This window comes from Malaya genurostris, chromosome 3 (genome assembly GCF_030247185.1).
Source record: "Malaya genurostris strain Urasoe2022 chromosome 3, Malgen_1.1, whole genome shotgun sequence".
Taxonomy (NCBI): Eukaryota; Metazoa; Arthropoda; class Insecta; order Diptera; family Culicidae; genus Malaya; species Malaya genurostris.
Window position 1 is genome coordinate 63,274,252 of NC_080572.1, and position 25,804 is coordinate 63,300,055.

A 25,804-nucleotide genomic window follows, 5' to 3' on the forward strand; every position below is an offset into this window, starting at 1 on the left:
GGTGATGCAAAATATTACTGTACCCTCGCAAGAAAAAAACGAACTAACCATTAAACACTTTTATTAAACAAAACCATTGTTAATAGCATATTTTCCAAAATGTGTTACCATTGGTCGACTAAATGGAATAAACGTTTTTTTTATGAATCAGAGAACTGTATATTATTACAAATGTGTATTGTCGCGCCTCGAATCAATAATATTTGCGTGACTAGCGAGAAGAATGACCATACGAATAGTAATAAAATAATTAAATAAAACTTTCTTTCTTAATCTTAATCAAACTACCACTGATTTTTTTATTGCCTGTATTTCATTGAGTTGAATCAAACCAAAAATGATCAAATGATGTACAGAAATGCTCTTGGCATGAAATTATCACCTATTTGTTGAACAATTTTCTTATTTTAAAAACTGACTATTATTACTCTTCTCTTCAATTTGGCATAGACCAATTTGATCCATAAAGCCAAGTGTTGTGAAATCATAAAACTTTCAATTTTGATGACTGGTCCACCATGAAATCAGGAATCAGAAGAAAATTGGCACAAGTACCTCGTTCCTCTGATTATTTTTACTGCTTGAGCCAGAATAATTTGGCATTGAACATAAACTTTTGGAATGGCTGTAATCATTTATAACAAAACGTTGTTCACGTTGCACATTATCAAAAAAAAAACATAGGTTCCAAACCCCCAACTGAATAAAAAAACGTTTCAGATCGATGTAGGTTACCAAATCTCGTGCCTGGATACATCGTTTTATTGCGTGTGTTTGATACAGTGAGAAAGCATCGCAATGGACGACGAGACGTGCTTAAAAGTAGAAACCAAGCAAATCCTCGAGGTGGAGTTTTCGTTGGCAAGTTCTACCTTAATGTTGAAAGTTCCAGATGAAGACGGTTGACAAATTTACCCGAAGTACTTGGTGTGGCAAGCGATCTGTAGTTGCAGCAAATTCAGTAAGCCGTACATGAATACCGGCACCATCAACGGACGAATGCATAAAAAGAATAACTCCAGAAACGTTAGCTTTCTTTCCTCCGGCTCTACTAAGGTGACCCTCTATTTCGGCACGATCTGGCCTCGTGCCATTACGCGAAACCGTTAATGTAGCGGTATGAATCCAACGATGTTGTTTTTGTGCCAAATGAGGCAAATCTGCCATACGTGCTAGAACTTCTTCCAATAGAATAGTTCTGGGTAATTTTGATGTGCAAGCTCCGGAAAACAGAGAAAGTCGACAAGAGTTAGAAGAATGAACGGATAAAAGTATGTTAGAAAAACAATCACGATCAACAAAGGATAACAAACACTGTATCTGAGATTGTTTCGTTTTTTTTTTCTAACTAAATTAGACATAATCTTGGCCTCGATAACAGTTAAAATAACAAAAATCATAACTCAAACTAGGTTCATCAGCTAAAATTGTTACAAACCTCCATATAGTATGTAAATGTCAATACTATATCTACATTTGTTACAAATCTAGTACGACTTTTCAGCTGTTATAAACCCTTTACCTTGAAAATCTAAAAATAAATTACGTGAGGTAAAATTAAAATTGCATACTTTTAGGCGATTTGACTTGCCACAATAAACTACAATAACTACACGACTGGTTCCGAACCTATAAGTTTTGAGTTGCCAACGTACGCTGCGATTGCATCGAGGCATGAGAACCAACTGAGGATATCAGGAAATATTGGAAACATATTATTTATTTATTTATTTATTTATTTGGAGCAGGAAAAAGCCCAATAGAGCTGAAATAATAATCTCTCACTCCAGCAGGCATAAAACCTCCTCATCGTTTATATCAACAGATTACAACAATCCAACAGATACATGTATGTACTTAATACTATCAATTAAAACTAATCCTAGCTAACTAACTCTGACACTAAACCCATCGGGTAAACGATGGTGATTTTGCATTAAAACTAAAGAAGAAAAGAAATATGCTTTAAAATGGGAGGTAGAAGGAGGGAGTGGTGAATGAGAGTTGGCGAACGAAACGGGGTTAGGTTCGGCATGTAGATCTAATTAGTGGTCGAAAAGATGGTGGAAGACGGATAAAAAAGAGGGCTAGCAAACGAGGTTAAAACCGACATATAGATCTAATTAGTGTTCAAAAAGATTAGAGAAGAACGATTAAGAGCGGAGAAGAGGAGATACAACAGGATTAGTTACAACGAGCGAATTTATTAGTTTTCAATGGAGATGGTGGAGAGAACGAAGGGATGGTCGAGCGGAAAGAAATAACATTAGTATTATAACTGCAAAAATAAAGAATCATGGAATAATCGTTGTATCGCATTACGAGAGAGATGAAAATCAAATTCCTGTGAGCAACTATTGAATAAACGGCACATACTGGAAAAGGGTTCATTATATCCGTAATTGGTTCTAGCATGGGGAATTCGTATAAATGGATGAGAACGAAGACTTCGACGATGAATGTCAAAATCGATCAATTGTAGGCGATCAGGACTGTCAACACGTGATTGAATTAGATCAGCAATAAAGACAGCCTTGCAAACGTTCCTACGTACAGACAGCGGATCTAGTTCAATAAGCCGACAGCGATCTTTGTAACTAGGAAGGTTGAATGGGTCCCTCCATGGTAGATTGCGGAGTGCAAATCTTACGAATTTGCGTTGGACACTTTCGACACGATCAATGTCGATTTGATAATGAGGCGACCAAACGATAGCTGCGTATTCTAATGTTGATCGAACTAGCGCACAATAAAGAGTCTTCAGGCAGTGTATATTGGTAAAGTTCTTAGTGATCCGAAATATGAAGCCTAAGAGTTTAGAAGCCTTCGAAATTACATAATCGACATGATTCTTGAAATCCAATTTGTGATCGAGAATAACACCTAAGTCCTTAACCGAGGATTCACGTTTGAGGACATTTTGCAAAATATGATAGTCATATGTAATTATTGAGCGTTTACGGGAAAAAGATATAATGGAGCATTTGGAAGCGTTTAGTACCATCCTGTTATTGTGGCACCATTTGGCGAATGTGTCAAACTGAGCTTGCAGAAAACGTGCATCTTCTAGTTCCTTTATAGGATGATATAGTTTGAAATCATCAGCAAATGATACATTTCACGGAGAAGTATATATATCCAGTGTATGTATTTATCGCTGGAGAAAAAATCTGTGTGTGTGTCTGTATGTGTGTTGTCAACAAAGAGGTCGAGATCTTAGCGATGGCTGGATCGATTTTAATCAAACTAGTCGCAAATGAAAAGGTCTCCCCGTTACCCTGAACGCTATTGAATGGTTTTGAGATCGGATGTTTACTTTTTTAAATATACAAAGTTTTATGTCAAAATGACAATATCGGTCACAATTGACCTTGAAAACGAAATATGCAAGGTAATAGCTATCCAACAAGCCAGTAGTAGGAATTTTGAGCGCTGTATGATAAAGCAATGCTTGGGAGCAACGTGAAACACGTGGTAGTGGTACCTAGAAACAATTGTACTGTTACATACAATTGTTTCTAGGTACCACTAAGACAGTGTACAGTATCCTTTTTCATGGCATTTTGATTCGGACCAATTTTAGCACGGTTCGTTTTTGGCAACATAATCGTTCGAACATGACATATGTAAACCAGATCTTGGCAGCATTTTCGAGTTGAAAGCGATTGCATAATTATATTGATTTAAACTACTTACAGCAATAAATGCTGGAAGAACAGAACACCCGTGTGCTATACGAATCAGTTCGTCGAGATCCTCAAATGCGTGTGTGACAAATAATTTCACTCAATTTTCTCGGAAATGACTCAACCGTTTTCTACAAACTCAGATTCATATGAAAAGTTGTATGCTCCCAAACAAGGTTCCTGAATTTCAATTTGATCCGACTTCTGGTTTCGGAACTACAGGATGATATGTGAAACGAACTTAAAATAACATAACTCATTTTTTCTCGACGAAGAGTGAACCGATCTAAAATTCAAATGAAATTTAGGAACCATTCAATATTCAAATGAAAGGTCTTAAAAGATCTATAAAACATCTTGCTTTTTTTAGTCAGATCCGACTTCCGGTTTAGTAAATACAAGGTGATTAGTACAAAAATGTCCATTCCACATAAATTAATCAGGTTTATTGGATTTGCAGATTTGGATAGTTGAGAACCAAATAAACTTATTAGAGTTTTAGCGGAATTTAGTTTTCGATTTGGAAGGTACCCAAAAATTTAATTCGCACTACGATTTTTAAAAAAGACTACACTGATTTTCAAACATTTTGAATCAAATGTAAACTATACAACTCTTCAGGTGAATTTATCTTACTTCGGCTACACTGATTTTCGGATTCCAGTTCCAGTATTAAATCGTTTCTCAAAGTTCATTCGATTTCTCAAAAAACGCCAAATCGAATTCAAATAAAATCAAATTAAAATAAATCCCATACAAAATTTATGACTTTAATGCGATTCTGACTTCCGATTCTGGAATTACAGGGTGATGAGTAATTCATGCCGTATTTTCTTGGGTTAAACCATAATGATAAATTAATTAGCATGGAAATTTAACTGTTGTGATGGTTTTGCTGTTAAATCGTAGACTGTTACCCAAGTAGCAATCCGCAACTAGTTCTGATGCGACTAAGTCCAAACTATGTTGCAACAAGAGCACGAATATGTTTTTTATGTTATACTGGCTAAAACAAGGTGACAGCAATGTTTCTTCATAACCTAACCAGTTACGAAATAGTTATTTAGGTTTCAAATCACCACATCTTTTTGTCATATTGAATTAATAATAAATTATAAGCTATCGTAACTTAATCCAAACATATCTTTAATCGCAACTTTATTACTAGCTACTAGTTGAAAATAAGTTTATTAGACTCCAATATTGGCAACCCGTAACTAGTTCTGATACCACTTAGCCCAACTATGTTGCAACAAGAACACGAACATGTTTTTTTATGTTATGGTTAAAACAAGGTGACGGCAGTGTTTCTTTATAACATAAACATTGAACTAGCTATCATTAGTAAGTTATCGTTACTTGATTCTAACATACCTTTAATCACATTTTTAGTTTTAGCTACAAGTTGAAAAAAGGTTGCGAAACCATTATAAATACGTAAGCGTATATGTAAATCGTTACTATGTGAATTGATGTAGTAATAACTTAGATATTATGAGATTATAACATAAAATTCTTCATTGATTCAGATAGTTATCGGTAGGTTTTCCCAACGTTATGATAACGAAAATGCAAACAAAACAACCTTTGTTGGCTTGAATATGGCGAACACAATATGGTGTCTCAAGAAGTGTGTGAAACATGAATAAAACCAGGATATTACTTCTTTCCAAACTACTTTTTGCCGAAAATAGTGAAAGGCAGAATAATCATTTTTGTTCTATGCACTGTCATAAATACGAAGAAAATAATATAGGGATTGAGCATCGATTGTGATAATATTATAACTCTCATGATATATGAATTTAAAATGATAAGAAATCACTCTAATTTGAGCATTCTGAACATAGCGTTATTTTGTTGTTTATTTTTCATATCTTTATAAACAGATTCTGATTGAAGGCGCATGAAAAACAGTTAAGTAAAATTGAATTCCGCTCGACAGTTTTAAAATCGTTGTGAAATTTGTACCTTGTATCAAGTTTGTGATTTAAAGCACTCTCCTGCTTTTTTATTGAAGATAGAAAAGTATTCTGGATTCATTCAATGTTTATAATGTCGATGGTGACTAAGTTTCAACTAGTTTACTTGGAAACAAGTTATTTTCAAGTTATGAAAAGATAAGTTATTCTAGTATGGCATTACAACGTAACGACAACTTATTTTTAGCTGAATTAACAACTAGTAGAAACTGCGCTTTTTGAGTCATGCAAGTGGTTAGATGTTAGTAACAATCACTCAAATATCTGGTTGCAAACTAGTCACAAACAAGCTAGCGTAACAAAAATTGTTACTTGGGTAATATTGATTAATCAGTTAATTTTTTCTCGCCCTCGACAAATCTTCCTTTTCGATCTTGCGTGACGTAAAGTCGCTGATCCCTCGTTCATTCTACTTACATTTTACTTATTTAACGTACTAGATTCACCGCAATCTTCTTTTGCATGGAAGCGATAAACCTCGGATCTTGAGCAGACCTTGGATAACCTGTGGCCACCTTTGCGGGTTTCTTTTCTCAGTCTAAACACATTTTCATGGCCTACGTGCATGCAAAGAAAACCAATACAAGATTGTATGCACTGGTGAAACACGAACCTTATTCGTACGAAGCCGAAGTAAGTTAGTATGTCCATCAACTAACATAATGATTTTTTGTTCTTTCTTTATATCACCACTTTAACTGCTGGCTGGAAGTCGTATCCCAATGAAATTAAATCTAAACCTATGGAATTACAAGACGCTTCATTTGGAACAATATTTGTGATTATCGAATTCAACCTGCCCTGATAAATCGAAATAATCTCCATTTTGGAGCTTTTGACCACAGTATCTGATACTTTCGGAACTGGAAACCAAGTACCGGTCTAGCCGAAGTCAGTTCTAAGACCTTCAATTTAAATTTGAGATTGTAAAAATCGATGCTACCAAATCGGAAAAATCAATGTGAGTTCTAGTTGAAAACTTTTGACAACTATTTTCGTACTTCTGGTTTAGCCAAGTGAGATTATTTTGCTTTCAACCAACATATGCAAACTAAAAGAAACAAACTAGAAGAATTTACTAACCAGTATTAAGGAATTCGCGTCTTCTTACTTTAAAACAAATACTATTTTAGTCCACCTTATAGTGTAATGAATGCCTCTCATTGAACGATTGAAAGGAAAATCGATGCAAATCCCCTCTTGCAATGTTCGACCACTATTTCCGCTACTTTTGAAAGCAGCAACCTAGGTCCGGTATCGCCCGTTTTTAACAAGACCTACGAATTAAGACAATTTTGAGCTCAGCCTCGAAGAATTTTCTAAGTATTGTTCATAGTTTTTAGCTCTGCACCGGTGTAATGTAGCACTGACTATATTCGCTCCAATTAGGGTGTAATCAAGGCATCCTTCTTTGCCCTACACTTGTGTTGTGATACCACTACAAGTTTGTGAAAATCTTGGAAACCATCTCTGAGAATTCGAAAAGAGTTCCATTCTAAAGTTTTTGACCGCTACTTTTTTTACGCGTGCGAGACCGGAAACTGAACTCTGCTGAGTTTTTCTTTTATTCGCCTGTGCCCAATGATGTAGGGTAGAACCGTAAACTATGAGCATTTTTAAGTTTGCTTGATCAGTCGTGTACCTGATTTTTATATAAGGTTAGCTCACACCCCCGTTGCTAATTGCCAAGCTAAATCTTTCCAATAGTATGACAAATACTTTGATTCTTCTGCCTTTAACATAAATCATAATAGAACTTTACCGACCCTTCAAAGTGTACGTTAGCAGTATGCTGTATCATCGAACTTTCATCTGGGCCCTGTTTTCACATATCGTCAGGGTATCTCAATGGTAGAACCGTTCTGTGAATTGCAAAAAAAATTGAGCCTCAAGCATAGCCGTGAATTATCTCATACTCCCTATGCATGGATTCAACTCGACAGTCTTCCAATCATTGTTTTACTGGCGGCTCATATGGATGGTAGTTATACCAATAGCTATCCCATTGGTAGGTGATTTTGCGGATCTCTTAGTAATGAATAAATTGAAATAACGTTGGAAATCGGAAGTACGACAAAAGGGCAATTGACCGGGTAACAACTTAACAGCTCCCACTATTCTCGAGCATTACAAAAATTTTGGTTCTCTGGTTCCGTCAAAACGATATATTACATTTCAGAAAGGGCGTTATTATGATTCGATTGAAAATATATTTTAAATATTTAAAAACTTCTTCCAATTCAGTCCTTTCGTGACAAAATTAGCATCGTGAGTTTCTTCTGCACAGTTAAAATTTCTTGCAAATTGTAGCATGCAAATTTTCAAGAAATAATTCACACATAGTTTCAATAGTATATTACGATGATTGTTCACTGCATTTGTAACTAATATATCCTCAAATATACCATTTAACGCACCTGGTACGTCGTTCAATACTCCGAATTACACTGCCTTTTGTGATGTATTTTAATTTCATTTCCATGTTTTTGGTACCGTTGACAATTCGCATTTGGTGTTTTGTATTTTTTTTTACATCTGATGCTCTAAACGATATAGCCTGATTGAGTAGGTTCGAAAATTTCATCTGAAATTGATATATTTTTTAGACGGAATGTATGACTCGTTTTTACTTTTGAAAATAGAGTTTATGCAAATTTCAAACAATTCATTTTATTACTATACCCTTTTCATATGTTGCGCACATCAACAATTGTTTGTCCCTAAGATTCCACAAAACACGAAACGAATGTAGGATTTTTCATAGTGCTACGAAGTTGCATGTTCAATGGACGTTCCATTTTACAAGTAAATAAGAGTTTCAGACGTGACATCTACAATTTTAAAGTGGTTACGTGAAACTCAGCTAATGTGTCAATTTGTTCCCAGGAGAATGAATCATTATCATCCTACCCTTTGATTTAACGCAACGAACTGCGACAGCAGATCTCACTCTAGCTAATAATTATAGTTTCTTAAACATTATAATTATTGTTTTAATATATGAATGATGTCACCGTTTCCCGATCGCCTTCGAAAAAACCAGAGACGTAAATTATTCGTCTTTCACCACATCACAAAAAAAAATACATGGGGTAAGGGCTCCCTATTTCATCTCATTTGTAAGGACGTTACCATAAAAACCTGATTTAGCCACTAAAATCACAAAGGTTTTTTATATTTCTGCTTAATTCGGCTTGCTCCACATTGGGAATTGATTCACATTCCTTGGAAATTAAAATTAAAAATTAAAAAGGCGGGTGGGTAATGTCAGAGACATAACTGGATGTCGTGAATACGAAAACAACTGACGTGTTCCTTAACACTTCCGAATATCAATTGTATGAAGTATGTACGCATTCCCCTTTTTCACATTTTTCGCAAAAACAAAGAACGCTTCACTTGATCTCGATTACTGTGAATTTCACACAGCGAAAAGTGCACAAATCTAAGCAAACTGTTCTTGATTTGCAGTAAACTGAGGATATTTCCCTACCATTTGCAAACAACAAATCCTAATAGTTCATTAGAAAACTTTTAGAGCCATTAGAACAGCTGATATTGTGCAATGCTCTCCACCGTTGTTTTTTCCCAATGCTAATGACTGGCAGCTGTGACGTAATCGCTCTTGTCGAAAGCGAAACTAGCTGTGCAGACGACACAAAACACATCTGCTCGCAGGGGCGATAGAATCCAAACTGATTGAATTTTTGTTAAGAGATTTCCTTTTATGTGATTTCGTTTGTAGCTTTTTCACTAATGGGCGGTCCTAACGGCTATAAAAATAGCCGCATACAGAATTTTATTGTCGATTATTTCATTTCGGATTTGCATAATTTATTGAAAGAAACTATCAATATACTGTAGGGATTCGTTTCCAGCATTCAGAAGAGTCAAATTGCGTAATTCTCTACGACATTAAACTCTAAAACATTTTTTGCAAAAAAGGCTTCACTTGATCTCGATTACTGTGAATTTCACACAGCGAAAAGTGCACAAATCTAAGCAAACTGTTCTTGATTTGCCGTAAACTGAGGATATTTCCCTACGATTTTCGAACAACAAATCCTAATAGTTCTTTAGAAAACTTTTAGAGATAGAATCCAAACTGATTGAATTTTTGTTAAGAGATTTCCTTTTATGTGATTTCTTTTGTAGCTTTCTCACTAATGGGCGGTCCTAACGGCTATAAAAATAGCCGCATATAGAATTTTAATGTCGATTATTTCATTTCGGATTTGCATAATTTATTGAAAGAAACTATCAATATGCTGGAGGGACTCGTTTCTAGCATTCAGAAAGGTCAAATTGCGTAATTCTCTACGACATTAAACTCTGGAACATTTTTCGCAAAAACAAAGAAGGCTTCACTTGATCTCGATTACTGTGAGTTTCACACAGCGAAAAGTGCACAAATCTAAGCAAACTGTTCTTGATTTGCCGTAAACTGAGGATATTTCCCTACGATTTTCGAACAACAAATCCTAATAGTTCTTTAGAAAACTTTTAGAGCCATTAGAACGGCTGATATTGTACAATGCTCTCCACCGTTGTTTTTTTCCCAATGCTAATGACTGACAGCTGTGACGTAATCGCTCTTGTCGAAAGCGAAACTAGCTGTGCAGACGACACAAAACACATCTGCTCGCAGGGGCGATGGAATCCAAACTGATTGAATTTTTGTTAAGAGATTTCCTTTTATGTGATTCCGTTTGTAGCTTTTTCACTAATGGGCGGTCCTAACGGCTATAAAAATAGCCGCATACAGAATTTTATTGTCGATTATTTCATTTCGGATTTGCATAATTTATTGAAAGAAACTATCAATATGCTGTAGGGATTCGTTTCCAGCATTCAGAAGAGTCAAATTGCGTAATTCTCTACGACATTAAACTCTAAATCATTTTTTGCAAAAAAAGGCTTCACTTGATCTCGATTACTGTGAATTTCACACAGCGAAAAGTGAACAAATCTAAGCAAACTGTTCTTGACTTGCAGTAAACTGAGGATATTTCCCTACGATTTTCGAACAACAAATCCTAATAGTTCTTTAGAAAACTTTTAGAGCCATTAGAACAGCTGATATTGTGCAATGCTCTCCACCGTTGTTTTTTCCCAATGCTAATGACTGGCAGCTGTGACGTAATCGCTCTTGTCGAAAGCGTGCAGACGACACAAAACACTTCTGCTCGCAGTGGCGATTGAATCCAAACTGATTGAATTTTTGTTAAGAGATTTCCTTTTATGTGATTTCGTTTGTAGCTTTTTCACTAATGGGCGGTCCGAACGGCTATAAAAATAGCCGCATACAGAATTTTATTGTCGATTATTTCATTTCGGATTTGCATAATTTATTGAAAGAAACTATCAATATGCTGTAGGGATTCGTTTCTAGCATTCACAAGGACCAAATTGAGGAACTCACTGCGATATTCACCACTTTTCGGAACATTTTTCCCGGACGATTTGTTGTACAGCAGCAGATATTTTGTTCTCTTCCTTAGAACGCGTTCTGATTGGCTGGTGTTGACATGGAGCAAATGAGACAGGTTTTTCAATAGTGTACTATTGAAATACTTCAATGCTTTTGCTATACACGTTTAAATTGAAAAATTTCGATTCTATTGGTAGTTAGATTATATAAATCCTTTCACAGATCACTGAGCTATGAGCTTTAAAAATACGAGAAAGGCAAACGCGCCTTATGAATTATCCTCTTTGATACTCGTTTATACCAAACATTTCAGAAAAGTTTAATTTTGAATTATTTGAGACTATGTCACAAAACTGAAAATTTTATCTTAAAATTGTGATCATATTTCCATGTCGGCATGTCGCAAGTATTATGTTGATTCATTAGATACAACAATAGATATTCACGATCAGAAACTTATCACTCTCTCAGAGGGTAAATTTTGAAAAGGCACCCCATAGTAAAGTAAGTCGTATTCACGACAAAAATGGGTTGTGTAGAGGTACAGTAAAGTAAATTCCGCATAATTCTTTAGGAGTATTATTATGGTTTTAAGAAGAACCGAATAGAAGTCTGGCATAGAGAACTGGACCCTGAGTTCAAGACCTAAATTTAGATCCAATAACAGACTCAGAATCCAGTTTCAGTCGCTGCTGGTACTCGCCTTGATGGCCAGCAAGCGAATGAGAGATGCGACCTGAGCGTTTGAGGTTTTTAACCACGCAGAAGGTGCATTCTCCGTCGCCGCTAGTTAACTCCCGCTGCTGCTGCTGGTTAAGGTCCTCTCGCCTCGATGGCCAGCAAGCGAATGAGAGATGCGACCTGCGACCACGCAGAAGGTGCATTCTCCGTCGCTGCTGGTTGATGATTCCACCACAGACTAACAGACAGGACACTCAAATTAGATTCTTCAATCATTTTAACGGTCTTTTCGAATATTCCTTTATTTGGGACAGTACTCACATGTGTCATGATGGCGCCTCGTTACCCTATCAAAAACATCCTGTCTGTCATCTAGACTGTGTTTATTTTTTTCATTTACCAACAGAGTTGCCATTCATACAGAATTACCTGTAATGTATTGATTTGTATACGTCCATGCGAATTTCATGCAGGATACAGATTTAATACATATGGCCAAAACTATATACATAATTGTGCCTATTTCTCATCCTCCAACGCAAGACAAAATCGAACCCGTTTTGTTACAATATTTACTTGCTTCTGGTCTGCCGCCACTTAATTTCTGGTGAAAACTACCGACACAATAAAAAATAGTCTAGATGAACAACGTTGAGTCAAATAAATGGTTACCTTCCAACATCGCGAAAAAGTTAAATATATTATCAACGTAATCCAATAATTTATTGTGACGATTCATTTTCAAATATTTTGATGAAATCAGGCATCCCTGCAAGCAGCTGATCGGTGTTGACAAACGAGGGGAAACCAACTAGTAAAAAAACTTTTACATAACACAAGGGGTGTACAGATAGTAAATAGTTCGCGCAGTACAATATAGGTGGAACTAGTGCATCACGTAAAATTATTTTTTATAAGAATTTACTCATACTGTCATGTCTGTTAGTCTGTGATTCCACTCCCACGACGTCTGCTTCCATCGAACGCACGAAAAGAAATGATCGATTTTCGACCACGGTTCCCCTTTTATACGCATTAAGTTGAAGATATGTGCCTGACTGCCTCAAAATCGTCGTCCTTGCGCGAAAAACCCAAGCGAAAGTAAAGAGTTTTCCGCGTTGTTTTCAAATTTTAAGAAAACTTAATTTTTGAGTTGTTTGTGGTTATCGCACACTGTTCAAAATATTATCCTGAATTCCTGATCATATTTTTGATGAAATGGTGAAAGAATTATGTTGCTACCATTAATACAAGTCGAGATATTCACGATTAAGTTCTGCCCATTCTTCCATATGGCTAATTTTGAAAAGGCGCCCCATAGTAAAGTAAGTCGTATTCACGACAAAAATCAGCTAAAAACACTTCTGATATGTTCATTACTGTGCTCCTAATTTTATTTCAAAAGTTTTATATTCATCCTATCGTTGGTCCTTTATTCATCCCATAAATTAGCAATGGCGACAGCAATCAAAACCAAAATATTGCACTATTACACTCTCAGGTTCAAAATGTCAGAATTTTCCTTAAAAAGGGTCTAATGAAAACTATGAAACAACACACGATATTTTTAGAAACAGTTTGGAATCATTTCGACGAGTAAAATTTTTTGGATCGTTTGCGTTACCTTTCGTTTTAAATTCAAAATTTTACTAAGCAGTTAATTTGGAGAACTCAAAAAAACAAACAAAAAACAAAATTGTTACTATTTAGGCATTAGCCCTTCTAAAAACAAAATGCAGAACCAGAAATGCCATCTATACTGATTTATCTGTATTGTATAGATTTTTGCGTTCACATACTGATTGAAATCAGATTACAGATTTTATACAGATTTTCTAAATTTAATACAGATTTGTAAAGGTTCATAAAATACTGAGAAGTAAAAAGTTAGACTTTTCTCTCTGAGTATCTGTTAGTATTTGATTGCAGTACTTCTTTAAAAGTTCATTAATCAACGGACAAATCACATGTTAAAATGGAAATCTTTTGTGCAAATATTTGATGATGAACACTGATAAACATTTATATTAAGATTTAAATCAATTTGAACTGATTTATTTTATGAGTGAAAACAGATACATAATTTCTATGAAAATATCTGGCATCTCTGTACACAGCCGATGAAACACACACACTTAACAGTGCTATGGTTACGTATAGCGGAAAGAAACCAGTGCTACTACACTCAAAATAATAATCATGTTATAGTTACGTGAAAGGTTATGTGAATATTTTCCACCCTACTTTTCACGTAGGTTTTAATGGACTGGCATTTAAAAGCTGTTCAATGTATAATCCAGTAAGAGTTACGTATTTCATAGGTAAGATGTAATATACTGTTCATATCACATTTACCCATCAGTTCATATCGAATTTATATACCAGAGAATTAATATTTTTTATATTGGTTGATGTCAAAGGGGAGATATTTCAGATTTTTATATAAATCTATGAAATGAAAAATACTATGAAAAAAAAACATTTATTTCAGAAAATTAGCATGTACTTGCAATGGCAAAAAATAAAAACCAACTGATAATGTCGTGGGAGCTCAAATCGACAAGCCGCCAGATATCGTTTTTATTGTCACTGCCATCTAACTGAATCCGAAGTCGGGGTCCGAGAACTCCCACAATACAACCGATGCAGGTTGAGGTCGCATTACAAGGGTCATGTGTCTTTAGCTTCATACCGATGTTGAACCCGTTTTTCGGTGCATCAACGGCCTGTTTGAAGTATTCTGCAGGAGCGGGCACACTTCCGGACTCACGCAAGCACTGGGTCCAGTCGAACACATGGAAACGTTCATACTGGAATGGTCTGGTAGATGCAGTAAACAATTGTAATTAAATAACATTTCTCGCAAATATTTACACTACTTACACTTTGAGGGCCATTGCTCGTCATTTTCAAAATCACACCTGAAATCCACGTAGATTGTTTGACGTTTGGTCAATTCACGTAAACCTTATGTGATGACTGTATTCATTTTAAGGGGTGTTCGTATAACATTCATTTTCGTCACGTCAAATATTCAATTTAACTTTTGAAACCATTTTACGTGATTTTTCAAGTAAATCGAATTTTTATTTGAGTGTAGATTTGCCACAATGGTTATTTCATTAGTATCTATCACGTTCGTTCTGGTAATATTCGAAGCCAAAAAAGTTTTATTGAAACATAAATATCAACAATATAATTAAACTAATGTAACGGATACCAAAAAATTGATTGTTGATGATAATTTGAAGAAGGAAAACAATTTTTTTGTAACATTATGAGAAAACTTGGCAATGTTACGAAACCAAATGAGATGAAAACAACGCGCAATCAAGTGAACTAAGTGAAAAATTTTCATCTCATATTCTTGAAGATTTTTATAGCTTGTCGGGTAATTTGTGAAGTTTTTATTCGTTAATTAAACAAGTGGCAAGTGAACATCACTAATTATGAAGTCATCCAGCATTCAATAATACTGTAATTGTGCGAAATAGTGATCATGTTTTGAGATGAATCGATTAGTAAATATTCAGAAACATGACGAACTGTAAATCTTGAGACGAAAAAGTGTCCTGAATTGAAAAGTGAGTTTGTTTTAAATGAAAAAAAAACGATCACCGTAGAATTTAAAACCATTTCTTCCAATGAGAAAGTATGACAATAGCTTGAATAATCATTTTAAAACATTCTACAGTTTGGTTCAGGTACGTTGTAAGATATTATTCATGTTCAAAGTAATGAGGTGAAGGGATGAGATAGAAATAGGAGCTCATATGAAATAGGGAGCCGTTACTCTATGTGAACGACATTCGTTTCCCATAATTTATTACAACTATGGGTTTACTCAAATTATCTCTACCTTTGTGTATATTCAACCTTCAGCTACGATTCGCAATTTGTGATTTGGAAATATATGCATTAGTTTTCGTACCGTCGCGCAAAACTGATCAACCCAAAAATCCAATATTTCTGGAACCGCAGAGCTGAACCGGACTCGTTATGGGGAAAAGATATAACAGATAAAAATCACTTATGTACAATGCCTAAGCGGCAAAACAGATGGAAAAGTCGAATATTTTCATTCTTCACAGAAATGAGGATTATTTGAAATTCGTCCAGAGGCACTGAAACTGATTTCCCGTGGCAAAACATCAGCTGTGAAAAGTTCACTAGCGAACTTTCTACTCGATGATTAAAGAAAAAAGTTCGCAGATTGAATATATCTGATATGATTAAAACAGAAGATTTTTGGTAAATGAATTATTGATGAAAATATAATAATTAAATATTGCACGAATCAACTTCGGTGTCGAACTGGAGCGTAATGGAAATTCAGCATTGAAATATCATCGGACACTCTTCTCCCTTTCGATTATCTCTTTAGCGATATTTCTGTGGGTGAAAATTCGTCATCAAATTTTGCTGATACGAAAAATCACTTGTGAGCTTCGAGAGTTTTGTGGAGCTCGTTTCATAAATGAAAATATCGAAAGTGATTTTTTCAGTCACTGAGTTTTTTTTAGAAAATTTCTTGAACTGATTTTTTTCGCAAGTGATAGTGAAATGAACTTTTTCTGATCATGATTTTTCCAACACTGCTGGGTATATCTTGTATAAAAAAAAACTATTTTTTCCGTATGTCATTCGTTTGACTTTTCAACCTTTTTCAACTGAGGATTTTCCAATATTTTATGAAGATTTCACTTCAAACAAAAATATATAAATCAATTTATAAAAATCATTAGAAAGAAGAAGATGTTGAACCTACTGAAACGCTTGTGTAGTCGAGCGAACATTAATTTCGTTCTTTCAATTTGTCTAGCAGGACTCTCAAAATAGGAAAAGGTTTTTATCTACTCGGGACTCAAGTTTTGTAAAAGAGAAGACACTTTATTGAAAATTTAGTTTTTATCGATTCATTTATTTACTTAATTAACTTTATTCATTCATCTTTCTTAATATAAGTTCTTCATTACATCAACCCATCTTATAAATACTCATCTGGTATTTCTCAATTTGCAAACATATCAAGGATCCAGACAGGGATATCTATTTGTCAGATGTCGGACAGAACGAAACAGGAAAATAAAACAAAAATTAAAAAGTACAAAACTTTGTAAGCCAAAACGGTCAAATTTTATAACTTCTACCCGATGAACGACCAAAATGGTTAAAGCCGGGGAAAAATAAATGATATATTTAAAAAAACATTATTTTTCTGTATGGCAGTTTCTGAAAATTCAAAGATGGCAATTTCACCCTATTTTCTTGCATACACTGAAGTAAAGCTTCTGTTTCTTATATTTTCTCAGTTTTCAACTGCACACTCCAACTAGATACACCAGGGATGAGGTGCATAACGATTTCCAGTCAAAGAACAAGAGAAATAGTTGTTATTGTTGAAATATGTATGAAAGTGGTGGGGGTGAGTTGATCTTGAAAGTTCGGTTCGCAATGGAGAAAAAGGCGACACAGAGGCTTGTGCTATGTGGGCTGCAACGTCATACAAGAATTATAAGCTCAGTTGAATGCAACCGATGACGAACTCTTCAGATATTCAATGTCAATGCCGTGGTGAGTCAGTAAACAACGATTGTTATTTTCCAATGCTTGAACTGTTACGCAAGATGTATGAATCCTTATTGCATGACAGAATTAGTGCATTTGGAAACAAACCGAGGGAAGCCAAATTGCCTCGATCCATGCCATTGACAATGTTGACTGTAATCTACCTAATTTCTCTTCAATAAATTCATTCGAAGTAATTTAAACGCCACCGGTCATGCAACCAGTTAAATACAGTAATATAGCACATTTTATACTAACTCTGGTGTGTGATTCAAGGAATGATTTCATTTTATTGGAATTAATTTAAGCAGTAGTAACATTAAACTTTCGAGGCGTAAAATTGGAAAAATTGTTTTACATCTTTAGATTTGTTACATTTTATCCCAGTTTTAGCCAGCATAACCGAGAATGGCGGAATCTCTTAATAATTCAAACTATTGAATCATAAACCTTCATGGCTTTCTTGTGCACGTGAGACAGCTTCTAAAATTTCTTTATTTTTTGTTCATTTAAAAACAAAACATCATCAAATTAAAATTATGAATTACCAAACCGCAGCAAACACGCCATTACTTTGTCGCATTAGATAGAATAAAATCATCGTGACTGAACGAGTTAACTGTTCCGAAACTGGTAAATTGACCAAGGAAAGGCATTTCTCTGTGCGAAAGAACGTTGCGGTGTCGTGCAGTGTCGGATCCTGCCAGCAACATTCATTCGAAGCAATATCGATTTCACATTTCAAACGACTTCAAATCAAATGTCAGAATCTAGAAAAGTAGCAACCCGCGTAATCGACCAAACGAGAATAAAAAAGTTTTCTAGCTTAATGCAATGAATTATCTATCTATAGATATTTTGATTCAGTAAAAGGATTTGCTTGATCAGTAAAATGCAGCCATCTGACACCGATAGTTTAGCACCAGCCATTTGAAAGTACACCGATTACGTTGAGCCCTCGCGCTTGGAGCCCCAAACACTGCGATGTTTTGATACTCATCGCGACTCTCGAATTGTGAAAACTACTTCCACTTGATGTTCTGCTGTTTTTAGGTAAACTGACAAGTTATTGTGAGAGAGTAGACCCAAAATTCTCTAATTTTCGTCCAATAAACAAGGTAAATTGTAAAACAATTGCATTACTGATTGTTTAATTACGATGCAATCAGCTGATTTTGATGTTTTTGATCTCATCAAGATGGCGTCGAGACAGAGGGCCGGTAAAATGATTTGCCACTTTAACACATGGGCTGAAAAGTTCCGGGCCTAACAAAGGGAACACGATTTTTTTTTTGGTTCAAAATTAACTTTATTCATCAACGTAATCTCCATCAAGAGCAACGCAATCATTCCAGCGCCGCTCTAACATTTCAATGCCACTTTTGTAGATCAATTTATCTTTTGCCTCAAAATTAGCCTCGCACAGTTTTTAAGTGCGAAATTTCTTACCCACGAGCATTTTTTTCAGGCCTGCGAACAGCCAGTAATTGCTGGGAGCCAAATCTGGCGAATACGGTAAGTGTGGGACCAATTCAAAATTCAATTCATGTAGTTTTGCCATTATTTTGATTGACTTGTGACACGGTGCGTTGTCTTGACGAAACAAAATTTTTTTCTTGACCTTATGTGATCGTTTCTTCGCAATTCCAATTCGCCTTCAAACGCTCCAATAACGCTTTATAAAATTCACTGTTAATGGTATTTCCTTTCTTAAGATAGTCGATAAATATTACATCCCAAAATATCTAGACCATAACCTTTCCAGTCGATTGTTGTGCTTTCGGGCGCTTTGGACGAGATTCACCAGATGCTGTCCACCCAGATGACGATCGTTTTGATTCCGGAGTGAAGTGATGAATCCATGTTTCATCCATTGTCACATATCGTCGCAAAAATTCCGGATTGTTACGTTTAAACATGGTCAAACACTGCTCAGAATCATCAACACGTTCTCGTTTTTGTGTCAACGGTGAGCAAACGTGGGATCCACTTTGAACAGAGCTTTCTCATAGTCAAATACTCATGCAATACACGATCTTTTGATATCTTTACGATGTCAGCTAATTCACGCAACTTCACTTTTCGATCATTCAAAACGATTTTGTGGATTTTTTTATGTTTCCTGGTGTTACCCCTCGTTTGGACGTCCACTGCGTTCTGCATCATCGGTGTCTCTACGACCAGAGATGGCATTTCACCACAGTGATAAACGCTAGAGTCAGATTTCTGCCACACCGAGGATGAAAAAAACGAAGCACCGCACAAAGAGGAAAGCGCACTTCTTCTCAGTGTCGAATAGACAGCATTTGAGTGTGTGCTTCTGGTTAAAGCAGCTGGCGCGAGTGAAACACATTCTCTTCGCATGAATCGCTCACACGCGCTCTCGTCTAAATACACCCAAGTGACCACTGGCGCGTGATTGTGAGCGAACACTTCTGTGAACTTCAATTAATAGAGAGTAGATCTGGCCTTGCTATGAAAAATTTGCAAGGAAAACCGAAAATTTTACGATAAATTGTTTTATTTTGCTGATTTTGCGTGTCCACGCTTCATCTACGAAAACCATACAGCAGAGTGCTCACCGGCGTGTGCACCTCTGTGAAAGTATCTGCATCCACCTCAGAGAATTTATTAGCTAATGCTCTAGCACTTTGGTGCGATTCAGTGGAAGAGGTAAAAGGAAATAAACAAACGCACTCTTGATGCGTGCACACTTACACAACAGTGGTGTATAAATGTGAAAGAAAAGAGCTCTCGTTGAAGTTGTCAGTGCGAGGGGAGAAATTTTGCTTGCTCTTCGTCACACAGAGGAGATAGACATCTCTGTCTACGACCACATTTGAAGTCATCAAACCAACGTTTTATTGTTTTAACATGATCAGTATCTAACGGGGAAACAGATTGGAAAACCGACATGTGAACACAATGATGTAATGAAAACCGCGGAAATGTTACCGCAGAGACGGGGACTCGAACCCGTAGCTAACTCCTAACCGGGGAAATTGTTTTACCAATTAAACTACCCTGCATATGAAAACACATGAAGAGAAAGTCCAATTGATTGGACGAAACTAAGCATGCTTCGCTCTACTTAGCCACTACGGTATTCACTTACAGTCCCGTATCGACGGAAACAAATTCAACAGAAACACATACAATGATCACGAGTCTATTTCTACCCATCTGCTCTTGCCGCACGATACTGATTTGAGACTCTCTGCGGTAACATTTTCGCGGTTTTCATTACATCATTGTGTTCACATGTCGGTTTTCCAATCTGTTTCCCCGTTAGATACTGATCATGTTAAAACTAGCTCAAGGCGGCTTTACGTCTTAACAAAGCCTAAAACAAAATCGTTGAAGGACAATAAAAGGTTTGTCTACCTTTACCATTGTGTTTGAGATCACACAATCGTCACTACTGCTACCACACACTAGTGGAGATCCATTAAATCGATGGATGAAACTATCGTGTGTTATCCCGTAGATAGCGAAATAGACAAAAACAAAAGTCTCAAATCAGTATCGTGCGGCAAGAGCAGATGGGTAGAAATAGACTCGTAATCATTGTATGTGTTTCTGTTGAATTTGTTTCCGTCGATACGGGACTGTAAGTGAATACCGTAGTGGCTAAGTAGAGCGAAGCATGCTTAGTTTCGTCCAATCAATTGGACTTTCTCTTCATGTGTTTTCATATGCAGGGTAGTTTAATTGGTAAAACAATTTCCCCGGTTAGGAGTTAGCTACGGGTTCGAGTCCCGTCTCTGCGGTAACATTTTCGCGGTTTTCATTACATCATTGTGTTCACATGTCGGTTTTCCAATATGTTTCCCCGTTAGATACTGATCATGTTAAAACTAGCTCGAGGCGGCTTTACGTCTTAACAAAGCCTAAAACAAAATCGTTTTATTGTTGTTTCTGATGAAGCGGAGTCTCCATAACACTTTTCAAGCCATTACTTCGCTTGAACGGTATATATTTTTATTCATGTCTTCTGGGACGAAAGTGACATTTTTGGTAGTATACCATTCTACCATTGATTTCGAGTAGTGGCAAGAAGCAAGATCTTGCCAGAACACAAGGGGATCCTTGTGGCTTCGAATCATGGGTAGAAGTCGTTTTTGTAAACATTTCTTGATGTATATTTCACTGTTCATTGAAGCAGTGCTACAAATTGCTTGCCAGACCATAGCTTTCTTACCAAATTTTTCGACTTCAATCGATGTCTCGGACTGGTTTAACTCTTGCCCTCCTCGCACCGTATAATATTGTGGTCCCGGCAAGGATTTGTAATCGAGTTTCACGTAGGTTTCGTCGTCCATGATTATGCAGTTCAAATTTCCAGCAAGAATCGTATTGTACAGCTTTCGAACCCTCGGCCTGATCGATGCTTTATGTTTCGGACTACGTTTTGATTGTTTCTGCTTCTTATAGGTTCGAAGATTCAAACGTTCTTTAGCACGAAGAACATTTGACTTCGAAATGGCCACTTTTTTGGCCACTTCCCGAACTGAAACTTCCTTCTTTTGCTCGAGCGCCTTCAGTATACGTTTATCCAACTGAGGGTTGTGAGGACCTTTTTTTCGATCCGTTTTCGGTTTATCCTCAAAGGTGTTATCCTCACCGAACTTCCTGATTGCATTTCGCACGGCTTTTTCACCTACTCCTTCCATTTTTGCTATCTTTCTCAGTGACAGTCCGCGTTCTGTACACCATTTGTACACAATTTTTCGATGTTGTTCTGCTGAAAGTCCACGCATTTCGAAACAAACTAATGAAAACGAATAAACAACTGCATAAGTGGTTAGAGAAGAGTGTAAACAACAGGACGCAGCCATAAAAATTGATTCTGAACCATTGCGAAATGGCAGCGGTTTTTGGTTGCGTCCATACTTTCTGGGGCAGTCTTTAGTATTAACTGAAAAACCTGTTTTAATCCACCTAGTGGTGTAATGATGCCTTTCCCATATATAATATTGTGGATTTCTATTCAAAATTTTTCTGTTCGATTTTTGAAAGAAACCAAGGGATTGTTTGTGCATTAACTAGTATAACATACAGAATGAAACAGTGCTTTGCTCGCGTAGGTCATCCGTAAGAAAACGAAGTGGGTTCACTATTATATGCATTTCCAACACCGGAACCCGAGAACCGGTATAATCGATGTCGGTTCGTACGTCCTCCAACTAACATGACGTACAAACTCTACTAGTTTTTATTAAAATTTTAACAATTCTATACAATTTTACAACATTTTTTACGGTTTTTGTTTCGCCAGTTTAAGTGACGGTGTACAATATTTAGCACACTTTACCCTATAGCTCCGGAACTGGAAGTCGGATCCGAATGAAATTCAGGAATTCCGTATGGGACCACGAGACCTTTCTAATCTAAGTTTGTGGAAATTGAATTCAATCTAAGTTTGTGGAAATCGGTCAAACCATCGCTGAGAAAGGTGAGTGAGATCCATTTTGGAGTATATGATCACTGTTTCCGGTGCTTCCGGAACCTAAGACCGGGAACCAGGATAGCCGGAATCGGTATGTTCAGTTGCCTACTGATAGTGGCTATCGATTCGTGTAGTTTTGAGACCAGTTTAGCAATTTTTTTTAGGTATTTTGTTTCGCCGGTTTAAGTGACGGTGTACGATATTTAACACACTTTACCCTATAACTCCGGAACCGGAAGTCGAATTCAGGAATTCCGTATGGGACCATGAGACCTAGTTTGTGAAAATCGGTTCAGCTATCTCCGAGCAAACCTAGTGAGATTATTTGACACATACACACATACAGACATTGCTCAGCTCGATGAACTGAGTCGAATGGTATCTGACACTTGACCCTCCAGGCCAATTTTTGCTAGTCGGTTTTGATGTGGAACACATCTTTATTTTCTATATAGTGGTGCAAATCAGAAACTCAAGGAAAAATACACGTAGAAATGCGGTCAGGTTTTAAACACTTACAGCTCAGTATATTTTGTATCAATTAATTATATTATTTCATTATTTGGTTGGATATATTTCTAAGATTCGATATGAATGTATCAAGCCACATATTTTCAATTATAAATGATTGAAATTTTGATGAGTAGCGAGCAGTGTCCTATATTGTTTGCAAAATTATAGCTAACGTTTCAGTCCTACAGGTAGCGTGCTAGAGGTTGGTTGTTGCTAGAGAGCAAGACAAAAAGTGCCATAAAACGATTTGAAGCTTTAATTGGTATGCTCTGATCTTGTGTCATGCAAGCTCGGATGAAATTCCATGTTATGTCGTTTCGCCTGAGAAATTTGAGTGCTTAAGATTAATTTCTAATTTATATAAGATGAACTCGATTGATAATCAGAAAAAGTTTATCGCTTCAACCGAAATCGCAGAATGGTAGAGAAACTATTCCACGAAAGGAATGTAATGCCAAGACTTTGCTTTGCATACAAAACTTGAACACAAGCTTGTCGAAGAGAAGCTTAAATATCAAAATCGTATCGCAAGTAAGTACAAAGATATAATTGCATACATTTGGGATATTGGTGTAATTTCGTCGGCTATAAAACAAACAATGTTGTTCGGTGTTGGTTCCTGATCAAAATCAATCTAAGCAGACTCTCGTGCAATTGCGGATTCAAAAGTGTGACGATTGATTGAACTGTTTGATTGTAGATCATTAGAAATTTTGGTTGCCTTGTTCCACATCAATGGCTCGAACAACCCCTTGTGGCTGATCCTTGTAGTTTTTCAAGTGATTGCATAACCTTTCTATGTGAGAAAGGCAAAAAGGTGGCTGCAATAACACCAGTGCCGTCTATGTGTTAGGCCCGGGACTTTTCAGCCCATGTGTTAGCTAAACATTGTTCGCGCTGAACGCAGTGGCCAGCAATACATGTCGAAATGTTGATTGATCACATTATCAACAACCATTTGCCATTTCGACTCTGGCTTTACTTCTGAGAAGGTCCCAAGCCGAAATTTAATAAAACAATATGTTTCAGAAACGGTCAGATTTATATGATATGTCTTCGGCAATAATATATGTGTTTGGTTTTCTAGGCTGAGTTACATAAATCAAGTACTTCATAAAATCAAAATATTTCGTGAATGGTAACATTGGATATTCATATTTAATTTCCAATGTTTTTCTAGACTAAAATACAAATTCTACCATAATTATGTGAACCTCACATAGGAAAGAAAGGTACCAGTACACTGAAAGATACAAGCTTCTGATTTAGAGGATGCAATCACCCTGCCATCGATATACTTGGATTTGATCCAACGCTATCTTTTTCATCACCCAACCATCATCACTTAATATATTTTTCGTTGTTCAAATCCGATATCGCAGACATTTCAAGGCTTCCATTTGGACTCTCTATGTTACTGGGGTGGCCGAATAGGAGGCGTACGTTCTCTGTGTGGGAGGCAACAGAAGCCAAGAGTGTAAATCGATAAGTCATGGATGGCGTCTGAAAATCTCGCAACGTATAGCGATTTATGAAGCAAAAAGGAAGTTTTTCTCTGCGACTTGTGTTTTCGAATGGAACAGTTGCTCTTGAAAATAACCTCCAAAAGAAATCAAGCCCATTAAACCATGAATGATAATGCAGTATCACATTAAAAAAAAATCATATATTCAACATAATCTAGCTCTTAAAGGAATTGTTTCCATGCTCTAAAAGATCAGTAATTGATGAAAATTGGTGTAGCTTGATTGGAAGAGAACTCATTCTGTAATGGTAAACACGTAAAAAATGTTCAGAACGTCGTTTGCACTGTGCACAAATTCAATAAATGGATAATTACATTCCTGGGAGGTGATGAATGTTATCTGAAACCTTAATTGTGAACACATTCCTTCACAAAATGAAGAACAGATTGCGTAACTCTCGTCGGCAATATCATATTGCTCATAAAAAAAACGTTGTAGACAATTTATATTGAATTTGTGAAACGTCGGTTTATAGATTGGTGCCCTTCAGTTACTTCCTTGTCCTTTTTATTCGTTGTCTACTGATGGATGATGGTTAGGTTGCGTAGGAAGAAAGTGTGGGATATTTTTATCAACGCTTTTGCTGATAAACGGATATTGAATCGATAGAAATCAAACAATAGTTCCGAGGGAGCGGAAACGTGTCCATTTCCTGTTTTCGTTTGGGTTGGGTGCCAGCAGCGGAAAGGATATCATATGATACGTTTCGAATCTTTTATTATCCTTTTCACAATATCAATAATTCCATTAGAAAGTTCGGATTAATAAAATGAAGAAAAGCCCGCATCTTCAATTTTTTTTAAATTGTTGTTTTAAAACTTTAATCACAATAACAGTTCTTAACGTTAATGTGAATAGTATCTTTTCGAAAATGAATTAGTTGCAGTTAGAACAATTTAGATAGATTAGCATAGTTTTAAGTTTAGTGATAAAGTGATACACTTGATAATAATGACTTCTCTATTACT

General features: G+C 36.2%; 1 protein-coding gene across 2 annotated transcripts in view; it reads left to right on the forward strand.

The window, feature by feature from the left end:
* Positions 1-25,804, forward strand: part of LOC131438618 (uncharacterized) — a 77,029-nt gene that overhangs the window by 1,112 nt on the left and 50,113 nt on the right. The window lies entirely within an intron of this gene.